General features: G+C 37.9%; 1 long non-coding RNA gene and 2 pseudogenes across 1 annotated transcript in view; 1 reads left to right on the plus strand and 2 right to left on the minus strand.

Annotated features, from left to right (window-relative positions):
• The window catches only part of LOC140597710 (uncharacterized), a 235,507-nt gene that overhangs the window by 107,040 nt on the left and 108,401 nt on the right, over positions 1-20,066 (minus strand). The window lies entirely within an intron of this gene.
• LOC112926343 (large ribosomal subunit protein eL29 pseudogene) lies at positions 4,780-5,317 on the minus strand (annotated as a pseudogene).
• LOC112926424 (mannose-1-phosphate guanylyltransferase regulatory subunit alpha-like) lies at positions 10,947-14,061 on the plus strand (annotated as a pseudogene).

The raw sequence follows: 20,066 nt of genomic DNA on the forward strand, positions 1-20,066 counted from the left end.
GGGTGTCAGTCAAGAGACTTTAAAGTCACCATAACACTATAGCACTTCCTTTTGTTAAAGAGTTATTTATTTATTTGAGAGAGAGAGTGGGGGGGGGTAGAGGGAGGGAGAGAATCCTGAAGCAGACTCCCCACTGAGCCTGGAGCCTGATGAGGAACTCAATCCCATGACCCTGAAATCCTGCCTGAGCCAAAACCAATAGTTGGAGGCTCAACCAATTGAGCCACCCAGGCACCCCAGCACTTCCTATTCTTTAAGTGCTTCAGGTGTTTGTGTTGTTTTTTTCGCCAGAAAATAAGGCAGTTGCTCAACCATATGGTCCAGAATATGGCAGGTACTCAATAAATGTACTCTCTCAAAAGGATAAGCAAAAACGTATCCCTTCTTCCACTCACCTGCCAATTAAACAGGAAAAAGAAGGGGGAAAGACACAAAGGTAAATCTTGAAAAAACAATTTTATTCCAAAAAAGGAATAATTATGATAACATATACAGCTATACTGATCTATATAAGAAAATAATGCAAACTAAGGTAGTGTTTTTTGTGGAAGAAAGTCTATGAAACAATAGAAAATCTATGTATTGGTCTCTCCACCCCATTCCTGGCACAGAGATCCTAAAATTCTTATAATTTCCTAAAAGATAAGAGCACTGGGGTTATCATTTATTCTAATATCTGGTCTTTGGTCCTGGTTCCTAATACAGAGCTCCTACATCCCTAGGAATGTCCAGGGTGATAGGAGTGACTTTTGTTCTAATGAGGCTATTCTGGGTAGCTTCAGGATGGGGCTAGTGACCAGAAAGACCAACCCATGATTAGTGATTAGATACTTGGACCTTGCAGCTCTACCTCCATCCTCTGGCTGAGATCAAGTTGATAATAAATTATGTCTGTGTGATGCGGGCTTTGGGGTTGGTGAACACATCCAAATGCTGGGAGAGTGGTATACCCTAACTCCATAGAGACAGAAGCTCCAACACTCGAGACCCTCCCAGACTTTACCCTATGTAACTCTTAATCTGGCTATTCATCTTTATCTTTCATTGTATTATTCATATTACCAGTAAATTGTTTCCTGAGTTCTGTGGGCCACCATAACAAATTATTGAACCTGATGAGAGGTTCATGGGAATCCTGCTTTACAGCCAGTAAGTCAGAAGCACAGGTGACAACCTGGAATTGTAATTGACATCTGAAGTGAGGGACAGTATTATGGGACTGAGACTTAACTTAGCGGGTCTGTGCTAACTCAGGTTAGTGTCAGAACTGAATTGAATTGTAGGACACCCATCTGGTATCAGAGAATAGTTTGGTGGGGAAAACTGATACATCTTGTCACAAAAGTGCTCTGTGTGAATCGAAGAGAAGAAGCACAGAAGGGTTTTTCCTTTACAAAGCCCAAATGACTTGTTTGTTTGTTTAATGAGACATCATCTGAAAAGAAAAATGTGGCTATATATCTATTGGATTCATCACCGACACACACACACACACGATACTCTAACCAAGTCCTTGTGAAAATCAGATGCAATGATTTACCTCCAAAGAGTTCTCTGCCTGAGCCCTTATTGTGTAGTTTGCAGAAAAGTATAGTAAGATGCAATCTGTATGGCTGTTTTAGAAGGGATTGAAAGAGCATCATTTCAATGAATATAGTTTGTTTTGCCCAATATTCTGTAGGTAATAACTAATAGGAATAACACATCATAGAAACTATGTTTTTTTTTTTTCAGAATGTTTTCACACTATGAAAAGCTTATAGAGAATTATATTCTGAGAATCTGGTCATATTTAATTATCAAGGAGAGTACCCTACCCAAATTCAATAGTACTGAAAAATGTCCAGCTTCAACTCTCAAGTTGATTAATTATTAAGGAAAAATTCTAAATTTGAAGAGAAAAAACCAGAGTGGTATAATTTTTCAAAAGGCCAGCATAATTGCTTCTTGCATTATGTATTGAATCCCTTACAGCCAGTTCCTATTTGGATTACATTTCTCCAATTATAATTTTCTCCATAACTGAACGAGGTGTTTATCTGAGTCTCCCTTTCTTGAATTTTGTTATGATTCATTAGTGACTACAAATCCTGCTTTAATATCTAATTAAGATAATTGTTTAAATTTTTAATATAACCTAACTCATAAGTTGGAGTTTAACATTACAGGCAATAAATAATGTTTTAAGCAATAAGACAAGACAACAACAACAACAATAAAAACAAGTTAACATTGTAATAAAATTGAGCTATTCAATTATACATCCAAAGATTTTAGGTAATTCTCCTCAGCTTTGCATGGCTACAGGTTTTGTTAAGCTCTGGAAGCAAACTCTTGCCAATTAGACCATAAAATTAAGACACTCCCTCCATAAATTCTAAAGATATAAACAAATATTATCTTGAAGGTTGAATTGTTTGTCATACAGCTTCTGTTTTCACAGTTTATCCCTCTTCTCTAAAATTTCAAAGTATTAAAAAAACTTTTTTAAATATCTGATGGGCACTGAAAAGGGCACTTGATGGGATGAGCACTGGGTGTTATACTATATGTTGGCAAATCGAACTTAAATAAAAACAAATGTAATAAAGAAGTAAGTAAGTAAATAAATAAATGACTGACAAAATTGCATATTGACGTAAACAATTGCAAAAGCTCTAAGGACAAGCAAAATTTATAACCACCAAACTTGAAGACTAAAATAGCCAATAAATCAGTAAGCACTTACTAAGGTCTTACTCTGCCTACAATGCTAGGAGGAAAATTTTAATGCACAATACCTAACACCTTAAATAAGTTGCAATCCAGTGATGGTGGTTGGTGATATACATCCTGAATTTAATATTAACATTTACTCTAAGATGTAAAATATCTCAAGTCATATGGTTAAGGAAATTAGCAGAGAGAGTAAGCAGTAAGAGTTCAGGAGGAATATTGGAAACTTGTGAGACTTAGATGGCATTTTGAGAACAGATTCTGTTCTTTTCATCTCTGTAACAGAGTGCTTGACATAAGATATTTGTTTCATAAATGTTTGTGGAAATACATCCAGTTACTATCCATAGGCAAAGACATTTCACTTAAGTAAAATGCACAAAGGCTGGAGGAATGGGGGAAAGAATAATTATGAGCAAAGAATCCTAATTCAGTGAGTCAGTTGGCATTTTGAGGAGTAAGAGGTAAGGTTGAAAACATCAGCTTCTTATCATTTCTCCTTCTCTGATGTTTTTGCTTGTCCACATCTAAGTTTTCTGATATTTCTTTCCTGAATATTTAGTCTAGCTTAGTCCCTTAGCAAGTTCTGACTAAGGCAAAAAGTACATCAACAATCTCAGTCCTTTTATCTGATGAGTCTTAAAATTAAGTCATTCTCAAACCCAAACCCCAAATCCACCAGACTCCTATACTACTGCTGCTTTATCTCTACCAGTGAGATTCTGGACCTCACCTTCAGAAAAAACCTAGCACCTGTTTCTTTACCCCTTTGGGAATATCTCTTGCCTCTTCTTATTTTTTATAATCTACCTTCTCCACCATTTCTTCTGTATATTAGAACTTGATATTATTCTTAAACTGCTGGCATAAACCACTTCTCATCCCTCTCACTCTGTGGTCTCTGGTACCAACTACTGGATTCCCTACACAAGGATCCTACCAGGTTGAACCTTCCACCCCAGCCTCAGCATTACAACTGAGATGACTGGGCATTTTCTGAGGTTGACTGGTGTCCCATCTTCAGAGCAATCCCTAGTGCAGGCTCTATATCCCATATCTCTCCTGTCCTGCTATGTGAATCTTGAATTAATTTTCAACTCTGTCCAATCCCTGCCTTCTGTGATGTGCTACTACAAACAAACATTTATGTTTTGTCCCTAGTGGTGAGGCTTGACAGGAAAGCTAAGTTGGAACTGGGTTTCAGAAAGTATTGAATGCCACATAAAAGAATTTGGATATGTCCAATAATCAAAGGAGAGTCTCTGCATAATTTTGCAGAGATATGGGATGGAGAATTAGGAATTTAGCATGATTAATATGAAAACTGATTATAGTAAAAAGAAAAAAATCTGAGATTGATATACACAGCCTAGTTGATATGATGGGTCCACTTTGCTTCCTGTTACATATGCCATTGCAATGATGGCCATCTTCTTCTGGTACTTGATTAAAAGTTTTTAAATGATTAAAATTAGCTGTGAAAAGTTGCTAAATTATTATAAAGAAATTTCAAGTAAAATAGTATTATTTTGGTTGACATTAAAAATAGCTACATATGGAAAGGTTAATCACTAGTAAAGAATTGATTGTTTTGGAAGAATTTGAGAATAAAGCTTTTCTGGAATATTTTCTAAAATAAAATAGAATGTTTTTAGAAGGATAGATCAATTGGGTATCTTCACCAGGAAGTTCACCATGTAAATACAATTCTGCAGCAAAGCTTGAGAATAGATGAATTATATTCTACCTCAGGCTGTTATATAGTATACTGTATACTCAAAAATTTGTTAAAAAGCAGATATCATTGTTATATGGTTTTTATCACAATAATAAAAAAATCAATTTGTTTCATGCTTTGAGATGAACTATGTTTGTGTTTTCCTCTGTGAATAGGAAAAAGAACCTGTGTCGGTGAATGTTTTTTTCCAATCATATTATGTAACATTGTTTTCTTCTAAAATGGCTTTACTTTGATTTTCTTTTTCTTTTTATTGACAGATCCTGCCACAGGTTTATTTGTACAAATAGCACAGAAGGACACCAGGACCATGCAGACAGAAGCCCAGGGGTCATACCAGTCCTTCTGTCCTCACACTGGCAGGCAGAAGCCTCTACACTGGAGCCTTTGTGGGGGCCTGGGCACCTTTGGGAGCCTGCGCTGCAGGAGTAGAAGAAGGAGCCAGAGCCGGAGTCGCAGCTATAGCCTGGGCCTTGGTTTGAGCCTTGGCCTTGGCCTTTGGCCGGCAGTGCCTGAGACCTTTGGCAATGCGGGCACGAGCACGTTTCCCGAGCTTGGGGTGAGAGATGTAGGCAAGTCAATTGAGCTTGCGGCTGCCGCCCTTTGGGATCTTGGGCTTGACAAGTGCCTTAATAACCTCAGCACACGTAGTCATGGCCTTGGCATTGTTGGCCTGCATCTTCTTCAGGCCCTTCTTGTTGTGCTTCTTGGCAAAGCGCATGTTCCTCAGGAACTTGGGGTCTACCCCCTTAAGAGATTTGTATCTTTGTGACTGGGGTTTCTTGATGCCATTTCTGTGCCATTTTCATGACTGGTTGTGTGTGGTGTGGTTCTTGGACTTGGCCATATCTGCACCAAAGCCCGCAGCTCTTGATTTTCAAAATAACAAATATTTTCAATATATACATAGTATTTCTTAATGTTATGACAAAAAATCTAAAATAAATGATCAGTTTTCTGTTTAAATAATCCAATCACAAATAACACATATTTTAAATGGATATCAGTGTTTACTTGCTTTGTTAAAAAACATATTTTTAAATATAATCATAGAATTTTCCAACGCTTAAAAAAGCAATGGAGCAAGAGGCAGAAAAAACTAATATGTCTGATTCTTAAACAGCTGACTTTGCTAACTGATTTATTATTTCAATTCTCCAATTAAAATTGATTCTTGAAGCTATGTTTCAAATTATCAATAGAAGTGAAAAATGGTTTCATATTTGCCTAGATTTATTTAGTCTAGGATTTGAGTACATAATTCCATTTTTTAGTCTCATTTAAGCAAGTTACAAATAGATTCCACATAATTATAAACCTGAGAATATGCAGTATAATTAATGTTGAGGTATAGTTCAGGTAAATAGAATAAGGGATTTTTATCAAAAGTCTATGTCCTTATTATTTGGGAGTGTTAAATAAGTTTAAAGGCAGGACTATTTTTCTGAGCCTCTTCTCTTAAATGAGAGACCAGGGGACCACCTTCCCAGTATGATCCTGCAGAACTGATAGGTAAAGAAATGCACCTCTCTCACAGGTTGGGGATTCCTAAAACCTGAGAGATGTGAAAGCCATAAATGAGGACAGTAGGTCTAGAAAGGTAAGAAGTAAGACGACTTGCTTTAGAAACCAGAAAGGCAATTATAATCATCATTTGCATTCACCTGGTTCATTCACTGTTCACTGGTACTTAAAGTGCCAAGATCAATGTTTTATTCATCTTAGTAAGTCAAGCTTTTAATAGAGAGCCTCAAATATAGTAGATGCTTAACACGTTTAATTACTTAAATAAAATGTATTTATGAAGACCAAAGAAATGGATTGTGTGAATTTACAATTAAGCACTTATAGATAAGTATATATTAGATATAGATACATACATGTATATACACATGCATTTATATAATTTAAAATTCAGAGTGAAGCTTGTGTTAATCACCAGTCCCTCCTCAACAGGGAGTGAAGACCTGAAGTTTTTGAGGTATATACAAACCTAAAGATGATCTGGATCTTTCTCTTTTTTATTGTCTTCTGATCTCTTTTTTTACGTTCATCCCATTTCAGTCTATACTGCCCCAGTATATCCCCAGCATCAATGCTGATGCTTCTATGGCCAACCTGCTCTCTATTTCTCTTCCTTTTTACTACTGCAAAAACCTATGCAATAATAATTTTAAAAATCCAGCAGTGCAAATTTTCAATAAAATCACAACAGCCAGGCAGCCTGGGTGGCTCAGTGGTTTAGCGCTGCCTTCAGCCCACGGCCTGATCCTGGAGTGCCGGGATCCAGTCCCACATCAGGCCCCCTGCATGGAACCTGCTTCTCTCTCTGCCTATGTCTCTGCCTCTCTCTCGCTCTCTCATGAATAAATAAATAAAATCTTTTTAAAAATCACAATAGCCTGTCTTTCTGCTTTTCCAAGTGACTTCACAATAACTCTGCCTTATTCTTCATGTTCTAGTAATAACAAGTTGTAATTACCTTCATATCCCATGCTAATTTTACATCTTCATACTCTCATACAGTACTTGCTTGTTAAACCACACTTTCAATTGTTACTCACCTAACCCACTCCTAATTACCCTTCCCCTATAGCCCTCAAAATCTTTCTTAATGAGTACTGTTATTTTGAACTTGGACATGGTTATCAGGTGTTAACTATTTTTCATGCATAATTCTGATATTGTCTTGATATATACAGATTAATATAATGGCAGATAGATATAGATACAAAAGTTATTATATATTGATATATATTAGACTTCATATTCTTCTAAAATTTATTTTCAGAATTTTAATCTTTTCATTTGTATATTTATAGCTATATATCCATAGAATACTTTAATGTTGTATAACTTAGATTTTAGAGTTGAAAATTATTCCATAAGTTGTCTTCTTGAAGGTTGAAATTTTCAAGTGTTAGCAGATGATATCCATGAGAGATGAGGTCTGATCTTTGAGTTTATCATTCCCTATCTTGACAAATAGCAGATTATATCATTTTTTACCTCACTGAAATCTCTATTGATAAGTTTTTTACCTTTGGCTTTGAATGGAATGCCTACGATACAGTTGGTACTAAATAATCACAGATTAATTAACTAAACAGAAATGACTTTTTTTTTTTAGTGCCTTCATGTGTTATCCATCTGTCAAATGAGAACATAGTTTATATAAGCTCAGATTTGGAGTAAGATAGATCAGAATTCCATTCTAGGCTCCACAAACAGCCATGTGTTCTTGGAATAACTACTTTGATTTATTCTCCTGTCAAATAAAGATATAATATGTTGAAATTATTGAATATTGTGTTCAATACATATGAAAAACATTTAACATAATGCCCAATAAATTTGTGCATGGGTTAATCCCCCCAAAAGCTCTATGTGCTCAATGAGGGTGGAGTATAGAGGCAAGAAAACTGAGGGTCAAAGAAGTTGACCAAGTTGCAGAGAAAATAAGCAGCAGAGCTGGGATCCAAATCCAGTTAAATGGTGCTTGCAATCTGAAGGAAGTTTCCATTATTACTGTAAGAAACATTATTGGAATTTCCACTTCAGTGTTCTCTTAAAGGATACATGCTGCTGAATTCCAGTTCATTTGTCAGATCTCGTCTCCCCCAAAATCGCTTTAAATCAGAGTTCGCATCGTTTTTTAGCATTTCGCACTCTGCCCAATATGTTTATAATTGGATGGTCTGATAAATGATCCTGCATGAGCCAGCATATGAACATCTCTGACCTTCCTCTGTCATTTCCTATAAAGAATTCCTCTGAAGTGCCTTGTATGTGCCCTCTTTCATAGCAGATATGCATTGATCCAAGCATCCTCAATGTCTAAGCTACCATTTGACTATAAATAAACACTTTTAAAACTTCTTTCATCATTTTATCCAGGTCACTGTTAAGTACCACATTTTAATATAATTATTTCTTTTTAATATCTGCCTTTTTAGCTTGGTAGTGAGCTTCTCAAGGGTGAGAACAATTTCTTCATCTTTCTACATGGAGCATCTATTGTGGTGCTTGCCATATAGTTGATGCTCACTAAATATCTAAATGCCACTATAACAATCTCTAATAGTTATGGTTTTATTATTCTTTATTAAGAACCCTAAAGAGCAATACTTGCCATATTTTAATGATCCTGTCCACTTTATGTCTTACTGAGAAATTTTATTGTCCTACCTCAGAAGGGAAACATAAAGAATTCCCAAACAGTTGTTACAGAAATTGCTTGGAATTCATGCCACATTTCCTTTACTAGGTAAAGGAATAAGCACAGATTCCCTGTATTTAAGTGAAGTCTCAATCATTATAAAACACACTGCTGGGATCCCTGGGTGACTCAGTGGTTTAGCACCTGCCTTCGGCCCAGGACCTGATCCTGGAGTCCCGAGATAAGAGTCCCACATCGAGCTCCCTGCATGGAGCCTGCTTCTCCCTGTGCCTATGTCTCTGTTTCTCTCTCTCTCTCTCTCTCTCTCTCTCTCTCTCTGTATCTCTCATGAATAAATAAATAAAATCTTTAAAAAAAACCACACTGCTTTCTTAAGAATGCCTCTTTTGGAATTTTTAGTCTTCAGGGGCAAGATAGGGTAGGTTGGAGACAAATAGTGTACAATACTCAACAAGAGAGAGACATAAACTTCCAGTTATCAATAAATAAATTCTGAGGATGTAATGTATGACATGCTGACTATAGTTAACAATACCGTATTATATATTTGAAAATTGCTAAGAGAGTAAATTTTAAAAGTTCTCATCACAAAACATTTGTAACTATGTGACATGATGGATATTAACTAAACTTATTGTGGTAATTATTTTGCAGTGGATACATATATCAAATCATTATGCCATATACCTTAAACTAGTACAGTGTTGTATGCCAGTTTTATCTCAGTAAAACTAGAAAGAAAGAAAAAGAAGAGACAAGGGCTTTTTATAGCAGTGTTTGGAAGCTATTATGAAGAGCTGTGGATATAATACATCACAACTTTTTTTTAAATCTTTTCTGTTGTTCCTGGAATAATTTATATCCCTTCATCATACCACAGTCTTTATCTTCTATTACCTCCTCTGACTACCCAAAAAATAATTTCCTTAATCGTGTAATGGTATGCTACTGAACATTTATAAAAGGAAAAAAAAATGAGTGGAAACATTTTATTTTAAAAAATGGTACAGACCACATGTAATTAATTTATAAAAGGGTCCTTCATCTTATTTTGCTAGGACTTGCTATACTCAACAAATACTGGCCCTCTAAGTCCTGCAAAGAAAAATATACTAAATTAGTTATAAAATTTAAAGGCTAAGCACAGGGCAGCCCGGTTGGCTCAACGATTTAGCGCCACCTTCAGCCCAGGGCGTGAATCCTGGAGACCCAGGATGGAGTCCCATGTCAGGCTCCCTGCATGGAGCCTCCTTCTCCCTCTGCCTGTGTTTCTGCCTCTCTCTCTCTGTGTCTCTCATGAATAAATAAATAAAATCTTAAAAAAAAAAAAGAAAGTGCATACTAATTTATAAAAAAAATAAAGGCTAAGCACATATAAAACTGAATATCTTAATTAAATAAAATTTAGGACCAAATAATGGCACCTTTTTTTCTGGTAGATTGAGAGTTAATAACAAGATAGAAATTGCCTATATGAACATAATAATAATTCACTGTTGTAGAACTCAATACACATAAATGTCTCCCCCAGTAGCTTCAAACTGTATAAAGATTTTTTTTGAGTCTATCCTTTCCATTCCCCACTATATACATTTTAATCCTTTAGTAGAAATTTGGTTTAATTAGATATTTTGTTAATACATATTAATGGGAAAAAATGGATATAAGATGAGGGGGTTTTGTTTGTTTCAGACTATCTCTTGAGTGTGGGTGCTTTAATAATGTGGCAGAACCAGGTTCTGTGCCTTTTCACATATTTGTCTGGCCCTGTCCTCCCCCAGCTTAACCACCAAGCCACCCAGGCATCCCTTCTCCCCCAGCTTAATGGAACAATCCATCTATTGTTCTTTTTCCTTCATTCTTTCAGTCTCTCCCCATCTTTACTCCTGGAAGACAGAAAGTCTTCATGTATAAGAATATATCAAAATTATCCTTTGAGAGATTGATATTAATAAAAGGATAGTCAGTTTACTTTATTGATGTTCCACTTAAATATTCAGGATACCTGGACATCTTCTTAGAGATAAATGAGCTTTGGCTACAGGGAAACTGAACTTACTTAGGTGGGAAGAAGCAAAGAAAATGAAAAAGGTGACAGATAAGAGAGCTTCCTGTGCCCTGAAAAAGCGAAACTAGCTCAGAAAAGTGACCTTGAGAGGACACATAAAATTTTTTTTGCACTATCCTGGACTCTCTGTGTATTTCTAAGTAGCTCCACATAAGATTAGGTCCATTCTGAAAATGGGCTGAGTTGATAAGTTTTTCCAGCTATTACCAAATATATATAATCAGCACAACTTCACTCGTAAGTCTATGGGCCAGGGTGTTACTTGCCCACAACAGATAATGAAAAGGGAAAAGTCAAGACTTCAACATAGGGTCTGTCTGAATTCCAAGTTTGCATTATTTCCTCTCTGTATCTTGCTGAAAGTTTTATTTAGAAGGTAAAAAAAAAATAAAAAAGTCAGAAGCAGAGAAAATAAGGGACAAAAGTAGCGAGGCTCAGAGCTAATTTGAGCTTTTCCCTAATGAGCAGATCAAGGTAGTGTTCAAAGTTAGAGCCTGTTTGAGGGAGAAGGAAGAGCAGAGAGGCAAAGATCAGAATGAAAACCTAGTACTCTAAGACAGGGGAGATAACACAAAGTTGAAAAGACCTTAAAGTCAAACTTTTCTTTTGAATTTTCCTAAATTACAGCTGTCCCTTAGTCCCTCCCCTCCCAAATCCAATAGAATCTATCCCACGTAACTACCCTAATTCAGCCTAGCCTACCCTCTAATCTCCCTCCCTGGATTCTGCCTAAAGTAAGGTTTCAGCCCAAATAGTTGTAATTCCTCCCAACAGCAGTGGTGATTTTATACACTGTGACTGAGGAAGCATAATAAAGAGCTCAGCTCATAAACTGGTTTATGCTTTTAAAAAACAAACAAACACACAAACTGGCTTATGATGATACAAATAACCCCTTATGCAAGACATTGCTCCCAAAAGCACAGATTATTTTAGACTTTGAGGTTGTTACAGAAAGCAAGTTTGATTTACCCTATTTCAATTATATTTGCTTAATGCCTTCTAATTTAAGAGATTTACAGAATCTAGGAAATCAGTAAGCAATAAAAAATATCTACTGATCATGGTGAACATGACAAAGCAAACAAAGAGATGTCTACATTATCCAAAAAGAAGCTACTCCTCAAAAGAGGGTGGTTTTTTCTGGGGGGGGGGGGGGGGGGTGCCCTTCTAGAAAAAAATTTAAATTCAGAAAAGTAGAAATTCAGTATTAAATAACAGACTTTCAGATATCCCATTGCAGAGGTCCTTCTCTCATCTTTAATTGGAACTTTCAAAGTCTGGACCATCTTCTTAGTATCAGTAATTTATTTAAAAACATATATTAAATATCTGCAGTGTGACATCAACATATTGAGAGACGTGGCAAATAAAAAAATCTATATATATATACACACATATATATGTATAAAAATTGTATTCATCAAAGACTAAGATAAGTAAAAATAAAACATGATATTTGATCATCCAAAGAAAAGAATTCTACCTTCTCTATCACAGTTTCTCATAATTTCTGAAAACTACTTAGGTATATCTTCCACTGCATCTAATGTTTGTCCTTGATTAAATATAAAACTAAGAATAATGGCTTTTATAATAAGAATCATAACCTTTGAATAATTAAACAAGTTAAAAACCAGCAGAGTTTTTGTTAGATAATATCCTCATAATCCAGATATTTCTGTTTTTGCACCACATGCCAATGGTTCTTAGAAAATAAAGCATTACCTTCTAGCCTCTACTAGGCAATATTAAGTTTTCTCAATAAAATCTAGCCTTGGGTTTCATTAGTTTCTTGTTGGTAGCTGAAATTGTACAAGGGATGAGATCCCAGGAAAGTAGTGCAGAACAAGAAAAGACAAGAGCGAGGCAACTGGATTCAATTGAAATTTGAGGAAGTGGCACAATTTAACTGATATAATAGTTCAGGTGACATAAGCAAGATTATTTCTCCTGTATTCATTTCTTTGGGATGAGTAGCCCCCTAAACTTTAAAAGTCTCAAAGTCTCCTCCACTATTAAAAAAAAAAAGTGTGGAGTAGCTGGTGGCAGAGCTGGAATAAAGGAGCTAGTAGTTTAGGAAGCAATTACCATCACACTCAAAGCTGTGATCCTGATTGGAGGTCTCAAAAGAGGACTCTCTTCAGACCTTTGTCTTTTGAGATCCCCAAACCCCTGTTTCCAGTGGTGGGGGTCCCAATGACACAGTTCCACATTGAGGCCTCTGCCCAGGTCTCTGTGATGCTGGAGATTCTGCTCATTGTCTTCTACCATCCTGATGAACCTCTCACCCAATTTCTAGAGGCTGTCCAGTAGGAGTTTAACCTTCCAGTCAGATACCTGCAGGAATTTGCACCCCTCAGCACAAGAGGTAGTCTCTAACATTCCTAGGACCAGATCCTGGCTGGGGTCCTGAGGCCTTCTTGGTGCTCAATGCTGATGTCTACTCTGATTTCCCCTTGAGTGATGTGTTGGGTGCCTACAGACACCAGCCTCACTCTTTCTTGCTCCCTGGCACCACAGCTAATGGGACATAATCCCTCAACTATAGCTGCATCGTAGAGAATCCACAGACACACAAGGTCCTACACTATGTGGAGAAACCCAGCATTGTTAATGACATCATCAACTGTGGTATGTATCTCTTCTCTCTGGGAGCCCTGAAGCCCCTTGGGGATTTCTTCCAATGTAACCAGCAGGATGGGCAACTGGGGGACTCTTCAGGTCTGTGGCCAGGGGCAGGCACCATATACCTGGAACCGGATGTGTTCTAGTCCCTGGCCCAGCAGGGCCAGATCTAGCCATGCCTCACTGATGGTATCTGGAGTCAGATCAAGTCCACAGGCTCAGCCCTCTATGCCTCCTGCCTCTACCTGGGCCAGCACCCACTCACTTACCCAGAACAACCGGCCAAGCACACCCCAGGAGGTCCATAAATCTGAGGAAATGTTTACATCCACCCAATAGCTAAGGTGGCTCCCTCAGCTGTGCTGGGCCCTAATGTCTCCACTGGGGAGGAGATGACCATAAGCAAGGGTGTGCAGCTCCAAGAGAGTGCTATTCTCCACAAAGCTATGCTACAAGAGCACACATGTAGAGTGTTATACCCTACATACCACTATGGGCTGGGGGAGCACTGTAGAGTGTTAGGCCCATGTGGAGGTACCCCAATGACCCCAATCCCAACAACCTGCGAGTGCACATGAACAGGGAGATCCTCTTCAAGGGTGGGAAGCTGCTGCCTGCCATCACCATCCTAGGCGGTTGTGTCCGGATCCCTATTGAGGTGCTTAGCCTGAACTGGATTGTTCTGTCACACAGGAGCTAAGCAGCAGCTTCACCAACCAGATTATCCTCTGAGGGGGACTACCAGAAGGCACCTCTCCAAGTCCTTCTCACTCCTCTTGAGACTACTGCCTGCATGGCTCGCCTGGGTCCAAAAGGACCAGAGGAAGCCAGGCAGGATCTTCACATGCCAGGAGCAATGTGAGTGGCCAGGACACTCCTGGCCTCCCTCTCCACTCCCCAGGGAACCTTGTTGGGGCGGGGGGGATGTTGTCATTTTGACCTCCTGTAGTAGGATTTAAAATAAAGCAATGAGAAATATTTATATAAGAATTTTCTACAGTGCAGCTCAGCACTTTGGATTAAAGCAAAAACACAGCCATTCCCTATTCTTTTTTTTTTTTCTCTTTAAATACAAAACTTATGGTTCTGCCATACGCTTTCCCCTTTTCCAAGAATGGATGTTTTCTGCTTTTCATCCATTACTAATCAATCTTCAAACAGACTAAATCCAATGATTATAACACAACAGAGTGGGAGCAGAGGACTAATACAGAAAACAAAGGTTTAACAATGTGCTATTTTCACAAAGAAGTGCTAAGTCTCTCTTCAATTCATCCTACTTGGGAACAAACATAAAATGACTCTAAACATTTGGGTTTGGTTTTTTGTTTTGTTTTGTTTTCTATCTTTCCTTCTCGTTTTCTCTGGCAAGTACCTTCCACTTGTTTCCAGGTACACATTAGTTTACACCACTGACAAAGCAAAAAGAACAGCCTTGAACCCCCAATAAAACAAAGTTCTACTCTTATCACTTTCCTGTACCATGTAATTTTTCTTTAACTTATGCAATATGTATCATAAGTAAGATCTGCTATCTTTGTATAGTTTGTACACACCCGCATGAAGTCGGTCCTACGTAAGACAATGCATAAGGCTATGAAAGTGACTAGGAAAGAAGGCAGTTATTCCATGCAGGGGACAGACAAAAGATAAACGAGTGGACTGAAAGTCCTCTATAAGCTCCATCCAGCTCTGTGCTGCAGGTTTCAGAACACAAAGCAACATTGCACAGGGCAAGCACTGGGCCCAGAGCCTCTGACTCTAATTAATAAAAGAAAAGTCTTCCAAGGTAAGAAGTTCCTTAGCCCAGCCACATTGACTAACTCACAAACTGCTTATGATCCTTTTGGGATTATCTTCCAGGATCCAGTAACAGATGGCTCAGAAAGTAAGAAGTTTCTCTTAGAATGGGGTACTGATAATAGCGCAGCACACACAAGTCAGTTAACAAACTGATCCTGATGAACAGCAGTTTGAAAATTTCAGCCACTATGACAAATGTCAAATGATGGAAATTCCCTTTAGAAATGACTTAAAACACCGTGTCTTAAAATATCAGAAAGCCCACGATTACTCTCCACAATGTCATAATGCTCTGCCTTCCACCAGTATAAGCACCAGTGTTTATAACCCATATCAAGGAGGAAAAATCAGATCTTATTTCCACTTTTTCCAACATGCTGATATTTCCTATGCAAAGTGATTAAGGAGATGTTATTAAAGCCCCCACACATACAATGATAAATATCTCCAAGAGATTTTGTGATCCCCAAATCCAAGTGTGGATAGCTTCTACAACATATGCCAGTAAGGTAGTAAATTATAACTAACAATTTAAGTGACTTAAATCCTTAATGATTCTATAAAAAGAAGACTAGAGTATTATATAAAACTTTACAAATACATTCTGCCACCAAATAATCTCTACCCACCATTACATTACATCATTGCCTGATAACATTAACCATGAACTTATATATATTTTTGATTTCTATAAAAACCAACAAAGCTGTGGCAATAAATGTGTTGCTTGCCCTTATTATCAAATCATTCATTTCAGGGCAGTGAGTCTTGTTTGAGAGAGCATATTCATAAGCAAAAATTCTCTGTATGATGCATTGAATAAGGCAATGGGCATTTTAATCCTATTTCTGATGAATTCTCATGTCAATGGGTTAAGATATTAACATTTACTACTGTGGAAGCATCTACCATGTGCCATATGCTTCAGGAAGTTTCAACTGCTCATTTATGAGTATAGAAATGTTTGTGAGAGCTTGTGAAAAATGAAAATTCCTAGGTCCCATCCCATGAATCTGACTTAGTAGATGGGACTAAGCCAGGAAGTATTCCAAAAGTCCCTAGATAATTACAATGCAGCACACATCCTGACAATTATGATTTTAAAATGGTATAAAAGTGTTTTAAAAGCAGCAGGGCATAAAAATAAAATTAAAATAAAATAAAAGCAACAGATGTTTACAATCTTAGGCAGACAGAGGTAAAAAAAAAAAAAAAAAAAAAGACTGATAGTTTAATAAGGGACTTGGTTGTTTAAATCTTGGTTCCTTTGACCTGCAGGCAGGGACTCAAGCCCAAGGATTCAGACTACGGATGAGATTCAGTTTTCTGAAGAAACTCTTGGGAAATCACTGACTTTTCTGTTCTTAACAATGGGTGAACTTGACATGAATCTCTCCTATCTGTAGAGAGGAGCTGAGCAGGAAAAGAGTCAGCCACTGATAACATTTGATACTTTTCACTCTGTGGGTCAATGACCAGAAGTGCTGCAACTGCATTTTCAGAGATGGAAAAGTTGAGTGAGAAAGTAATTGCAGAAACACTTGGCTCATCTTGCATTATTGACTGGAGACTGGGGGCTCCAGAACAAAAGGCAGTAGGCCTGACAGCCCGCATAGAAGCAGAGAGGCAGTGCTATGAACCACAGACCAAGGAGAATCTGATTCTCCATAGCTGATCCAGAGCAAGCAAAAACTGCCTGGAGTTAGAGCCAAAGTTCTGGCCATCTAATTAATTAAAACTAAATATCAAATCACAAATGGGGACCAACCTTGTCAGCTGTGCATGAAGACAAACTTATTTTCCCCCAGCATCCTTCCTACTTAGTCCACAAGGGTACAGGGAAGAGGTAGATGATATCTCTACTTAAATCATATTATTTAAGTCATTCTGTACTTCATTAATAAAACTGTGCAGCAAGATCTTCCACTGTCATCAATAATACTATTAAGGCTCATCAATGTGTTTGGTAAAGGCATTTGAGAAATAAAACCAGCAACCAATGTTTTGAAGCCACTAGAATACAAAATAAATAAATAAGACAAAACAGAAGACACTAAGAGACTCCAAACCTACTTAACTACTAGTAATCTTGTTTGGAACGTTACATGCTTCACAAACTTGGCCTCAGGTTTGTTCAAATCTCTCTTTCTTGAACTTCTGCAGTAAAATGTGCATCAGTGATCCACATTGTCCTCATTGACCTGTTGTTGCTCAGCACTTTCTTCAACCATACCCACAGCAAAACCCAGCACCTCCATCTATCTTACTGAACTGGGAGCCCTGCCACACCTCCCAACCCTTCATTCTGTCCAGTACAGTACTGACTTTTAATGCAAGTTGAAAAGCATCTCAATGATCTAATAGATGGAGGAGAGTTCTTTTCACTCTTATGGAGCTCCTAGTCTCCTAAGCGTGCCACCAAGTATGGCAGTGCTGCAGACCTCACCCTTTAGATCTATAATTTAACTAACAGAGTGCTAGTAAAAAAAAAAAAAAAAAAACAGAAAGCACTCAATTGGGATTCATAGGCTTTTAAGCACTGAAACTGTTATATTCCCTGGCAAGTTTAATGTTCCAAATACATCTCTTCAGTGTCAGTCCAGCCCTCCAACAGGAAAAAGCACAAACAGGGAAAAAGGGGGAAATACTGAGATATTTCTCTTTGAAATGAATGTCAGTGGAGATCTACATATTTAACAGCTGTGGGATTATGCCATGTTTCAGATGCCTTGGTAGCAGTGGGTTGACAATGGCAGGGATGGGGATGTGCAGTCCCTGTCTTTGTGTCACAAACAAACAACAAGCTGATAAATACATAGTCATGAAGAGTGATAAGCCCTCTGATGAGAAAAAGAAAACAATGTTATAAGTAATAAGAACAATCTGCTTAGAATGGTCTCTCTGGGGAGTGGACATTCAGGGTAAGCTGTGCTAAATTGATAAACCGTAGGGAGTGAGGGAAAGAGTATTCCAAGCCAAGTGAACAGCATGTGGAAAAGCCCTGGATGAGTAACAGCTTGATACATTTCGGGAACTGAAATAAATGGCAAGCATGGCTGGAATATAATGTGCAAATAGAAAGACAGGAGCTGCCGTGGGTGAGTTGGAAAAGAGCCACTTAGGGCTTACAGGACTCTGGATTTCATTTGAGCCACAATGGGAGCCACTGAAGGATTTTAGGAAGAAGAATGACATATCCTGAGCTCCAATTTTTTAAAAGATGTATTTATTTATTTTAGAGACCGCATGCATGCAGAGGGAAGGGGCAGAGGGAGAGGGAGAGGGAGTCTTATCAGACTCCACACTCAGCATGGAGCCCTCCACACGGGGCTCACTCTCACAACCCCGAGATCACAACCTGAGCTGAAACCAAGAGCACAGTGCTCAGCCAACTGTGCCACCAACTAGCCTCCTGAGTTTCATTTATTAAAGTTCATACTGCTGACTATGTGGAGAAAGCAAAAATAAAAGCAAGTAGAGAAATACTGTAGGCAGATAAATATGGCAAATAAAGTGATATGACAGAAATGGAAAGAGAGAGAAAGATATAGGTAAGTAGACAGAGAAATGTAATTAAAAGTAAAATCTCCTCCCAGAAAAATCTCTTCATGAAGACAGGAAAGAAAGAAAACACTTTTGTTATTGAATAAGCATTAATGTGATGCACATTACAGGCAACTTGCTAAGAGAATGCAGATGCAATGGAATCTCACTCTTTTAAAGAGCTGAGCAGACACAACCTATTCCATACGTGTTCTCAACATTAGCAATGAGTGGTCTTCAGTAAGAAGCCTTGACAGCACCATTTGTCCCACAGTTCATCCTACATTCACCTGGTAACTAGGGTGGCCATACATGTTTGCTAATTGGCTTTATCCAAAGGAAAAAATAAATTCATATCATCAGGAAAGAGATAGCTTTGCAACTTGTGGTGAGGCACTGCCAAATTAGATGCCTACTCTCCCCAGACAATGGAAGACAGGAGCAATAGCTCCTGTGATGTTTACATTTCAAAGACATGGCTCCCAAGTCTTTGAAAAAGACATTTCTGGATCATATCTGTAAAGAGATTATCTGTTAAAAAGATTTATGTACATTTCAAAGTGACAGAATTTATAAGTTTTCTAAAGTAAATGCTTTCAAAGGTGGGCAGGGGGAGTAGTTAGTCTCTTCCTTTATTTTCAACAGATAATTAAACTTATTTTTAATTTGTTTTGGCCCTTACAAGTGATGGATAGATAGAGAGCTAGATAGACAGATTTGAGATTAATGTATTTGGGATAGATGTGAGGACCGAAGAGGGAGGAGAAACTAAGATGACCAGAAGTTTGAGCACTTACATCAGGTATACTGAAAAGAAAGTCTCTATGTTCTAAAACACATAAAATGCACATCTGCAGTTTGAAGTGGCTGTCCCATGGTGAATGTGATGAAAAACACAAGTAGATGCAGCATCTCCAGGAGACTAATTTCATAAAGTTGCCTCCAACAGCATTCAACACCCAAGAACCAAAGTGCTCAGCTCAGCAATTATGCAGGCAGCCAGCCCCCCAAAAGAGCAGCCACATATCTGTAATTTGGACATGTCCTCGGGACTATCACTAAAACAGGCAAAGGACTTGTTCCAGTTATTAAGGGATTTTCTCTCAGCAACAAACTCAGTCTTCTGTCCTCTGCTTGGATAGGCTGAGTGAGACTTGGTAGGCTCCACTGCTCCTTTAGCCTGTCCCTGAGTGCTGTAAGGTTTTATTCAACAAGCGTTTGGGTGGGTGGGAGCAGTTCAGAATAATATGCTCCTTAATAAGAGACACTTTTACCTTTTCTTGAGCTCAGCCTCAGCTCTAATGACGGCAATTATAAGAGTAGTCATCTTGGTTAACACTTAGTGACTGCTTATTATGCTGTACATGCTAAATAGATTAGCTCACTTAATC

This window comes from Vulpes vulpes, chromosome 1 (genome assembly GCF_048418805.1).
Source record: "Vulpes vulpes isolate BD-2025 chromosome 1, VulVul3, whole genome shotgun sequence".
In the NCBI taxonomy this organism is placed as follows: Eukaryota; Metazoa; Chordata; class Mammalia; order Carnivora; family Canidae; genus Vulpes; species Vulpes vulpes.